The sequence below is a fragment of the Rhinopithecus roxellana genome, chromosome 7 (genome assembly GCF_007565055.1).
Source record: "Rhinopithecus roxellana isolate Shanxi Qingling chromosome 7, ASM756505v1, whole genome shotgun sequence".
Classification (NCBI taxonomy): Eukaryota; Metazoa; Chordata; class Mammalia; order Primates; family Cercopithecidae; genus Rhinopithecus; species Rhinopithecus roxellana.
The window spans coordinates 139,209,876-139,213,708 of NC_044555.1; the positions used below are offsets into that span (position 1 = coordinate 139,209,876).

Genomic DNA, 3,833 nt, shown 5'->3' on the forward strand with positions numbered 1-3,833 from the left:
ATGTGTGAACTTGATCCTGCCATTATGATATTAACTGGTTATTTTGCTCATTAGTTGATGCAGTTTCTTCCTAGCCTCGATGGTCTTTACATTTTGGCATGTTTTTGCAATGGCTCGTACCGGTTGTTCCTTTCCATGTTTAGGGCTTCCTTCAGGGTCTCTTGTAAGGCAGGCCTGGTGGTGACAAAATCTCAAAGCATTTGCTTATTTGGAAAGGATTTTATTTCTCCTTCACTTATGAAACTTAGTTTGGCTGGATATGAAATTCTGGGTTGAAAATTCTTTTCTTTAAGAACGTTGAATATTGGCCCCCACTCTCTTCTGGCTTGTAGAATTCCTGCCGAGAGATCTGCTGTTAGTCTGATGGGCTTCCCTTTGTGGGTAACCCAACCTTTCTCTCTGGCTGCCCTTAAGATTTTTTCCTTCATTTCATCTTTGGTGAATCTGGCAATTATGTGTCTTGGAGTTGCTCCTCTGGAGGAGTATCTTTGTGGTGTTCTCTGTGTTTCCTGAATTTGAATGTTGGCCTGCCCTACTAGGTTGGGGAAGTTCTCCTGGATGCTATCCTGAAGAGTGTTTTCCAACTTGGTTCCATTTTCCCCCTCACTTTCAGGCACCCCAATCAGACGTAGATTTGGTCTTTTCACATAATCCCATACTTCTTGCAGTCTTTGTTCATTTCTTTTTCTTCTTTTTTCTTTAGGTTTCTCTTCTCGCTTCATTTCATTCATTGGATCCTCAATCGCTGATACTCTTTCTTCCAGTTGATCTAGTCGGTTACTGAAGCTTGTGCATTTGTCACATATTTCTCGTGTCATGGTTTTCATCTCTGTCATATCGTTTATGATCTTCTCTGCATTAATTAGTCTAGCTGTCAATTCTTCCACTCTTTTTTCAAGATTTTTAGTGTCTTTGCGCTGGATATGTAATTCCTCCTTTAGCTCTGAGAAGTTTGATGGACTGAAGCCTTCTTCTCTCATCTCGTCAAAGTCATTCTCTGACCAGCTTTGATCTGTTGCTGGCGATGGGCTGCGTTCCTTTGCAGGGGGAGATGCACTCTTATTTTTTGAATTTCGAGCTTTTCTGCCCTGCTTCTTCCCCATCTTTGTGGTTTTATCTGTCTCTGGTCTTTGATGATGGTGACGTACTGATGGGGTTTTCGTATAGGTGTCCTTCCTGTTTGATAGTTTTCCTTCTGACAGTCAGAAGGACTGTCTGTTGTTCTGTTGGAGATTGCTTGAAGTCCACTCCAGACCCTGTTTGCCTGGGTATCAGCAGCAGAGGTTGCCGAAGATAGAATATTGCTGAACAGCGAGTGTACCTGTCTGATTCTCCCTTTGGAAGTTTCCTCTCAGGGGTGTACTCCACTCTGTGAGGTGTGGGGTGTCAGACTGCCCCTAGTGGAGGATGTCTCCCAGCTAGGCTACTCCGGGTTCAGGGACCCACCTGAGCAGGCAGTCTGTCTGTTCTCAGATCTCAACCTCCGCGTTGGGAGATCCACGGCTCTCCCCAAAGCTGTCAGACAGAGTCTTTCGCGTCTGCACCAGCCCCCGCTGCTTCCCCTGTTGGTCTTCAGCTGTTCACTGTCCCCAGAGGTGGAGACTAGAGAGACAGGCAGGTTTCCTTGAGCTGCTGTGAGCTCCACCCAGTTCGAGCTTCCCAGAGGCCTTGTTTACCTACTTAAGCCTCAGCAATGGCGGGCACCCCTCCCCCAGCCTCGCTGCTGCCTTGTGGATAGGTCGCGGCAGACTGCTGTGTTAGCAGTGAGGGAGGCTCCGTGGGCTTGGGACCCTCCTGGCCAGGTGTGGGATATATTCTCGTGGTGTGCCTGCTTGCTTAAAGCGCAGTATTGGGTTGGGAGTTACCTGATTTTCCAGGTGTTGTGTGTCTCAGTTCCCCTGGCTAGGACAACGGATTCCCTTCCCCCTTGCGCTTCCCAGGTGATGCGATGCCTCGCCCTGCTTCAGCTCTCGCTGGCCAGGCTGCAGCAGCTGACCAGCACCGATTGTCCGGCACTCCCTAGTTAGAAGACCCCAGTACCTCAGTTGAAAATGCAGAAATCACCAGTCTTCTGTGTCGCTCGCGCTGGGAGTTGGAGACTGGAGCTGTTCCTATTCCGCCATCTTGCTCTGCCCCCCTCATTATTCAGTTTTTGTGAGTTGTGTGTTTCTGGGAATTTATCCATTTCATCTAAGTCATCTAACTTATAGGCATGCAATTATTCATTAAACTCTCTTATAATCCTATTTATTTTTTCATAGTAATGTCCCCACCTTAATTTCTTTTTTCTTTTTTTTTTTTTTTTTTTTTTTTTTTTTTTTTTTTTTTTTTTTTGTAGAAACAGATTACTCACACTTTCATATTTTTACACATGTAGTTAATATAAAACCTGGGACTTTTACAATCGATTCCCCAAACCCCTTTATGGAAAGTGATGGACTATACAACGATGCTGAAGGAGCATATTTTCTCTCTCTAGGAAGAAGATGATTAGTAGCCATAATTCTGTGCATCAAGAGAAATTTGTAATACAAAAATCAGAGTAAGACAAATGGCCCAGAAACCTACATTTTATTGACACTGTTATTTTCCCACAGAGAATCTTAGAAAGATGTAATGTTTTCATTTAATGAATGAGAGGAGCCCGCTTGTATCCCTGAATCATTCTTTAGGAAAAGCAACAGAAACAATTGACAGGCACACTTCTAAAATAAAGCAGTCACTACCTTCAGCCTACACCTCCACACCCTCATCTGCCTGCCCAATGGCTGTCATTTCCGTAAAGTCACCCTCTTCTACTCTGGTATTACCAGGAGAATTGAAATTTTCAAGCAGAAAAAAAAAAAAAAAAAAAAAAAAAAAAAAAAAAAAAAAAAAAAAAAAAAAAAAAAGTCACGGTATAAATAAGTGACTGGCGGCCCAAAGGAAGCCCTTTGACTGTGATATTCAATTTTCTGTTCAATCCACACTGCAGAGATACAAGGATAAACCACCATTTTGGTTCCCAATTTTTTTCCAAGAGCTCATACAAAATATTCCAGCTAAATGAAATTTAATCTTCGTCTTCCTCCTCTTCTTCATCCTGGTTAATTTGGAAGTAACGGAATTCATAACTCTCTTTGCTGTTAGCAACTGCGTGCAACCAATCACGTAGTTTATTATTCTTCAAATATTTTTTAGTAAGATATTTCAAATACCTGTTTGAAAAAGGCACCTCTGATGTTACGGCAATCTTGCTCTTGCTCCTTTCGATGGTCACCACCCCTTACCAAGGTTCTCAGCTTTGCCGATCACTTTGATCCTTTCTTGCAAAAACTGCTCAAAATTGGCAGCATCCATGATTCCATCTTTTACGGGGTAGGTGCAATCAAGAGTGAATTTCAGAACCTGCTTCTTTTGTTTGCCCCCCTTCACCAGTTTTTTCACAAGTGCCATAGCAGTAGCGGAGACAAGAAGCCCAATATCACTTCCACATAATTTTCTTTCCTTTGGATATATATCCAGTAGTGCGATTGCTGGATCATACGGTGGTTTAATTTTTAGTTTTTTGGGGAACCTCCATACTGTTTTCCATAGTGTCTGTACTTACTTACATATACACAATTTACATATACCTTTACATACACACCAACAGTATGTAAGAATTCCCTTTATTCTTCATCCTCTCCAGAATTTATCTTAATTTCTAATTTTAGTTATGTGGTACATCTCCTATTTCTCATTCAATCTAGCTAAGGTTGTGTCAATTTTGTTTATCCTTGCAAAGAATCAATTATTTATTTATTTATTTATTTATTTATTTATTTATTTATTTATTTTGAGAGGGAGTCTCA

At 41.9% G+C, this 3,833-nt stretch overlaps 1 pseudogene; it reads right to left on the minus strand.

The window, feature by feature from the left end:
- Window positions 1-3,052: 3,052 nt before the first annotated feature.
- LOC104659985 lies at window positions 3,053-3,435 on the minus strand (annotated as a pseudogene).
- Between the last annotated feature and the right edge of the window lie 398 nt (window positions 3,436-3,833).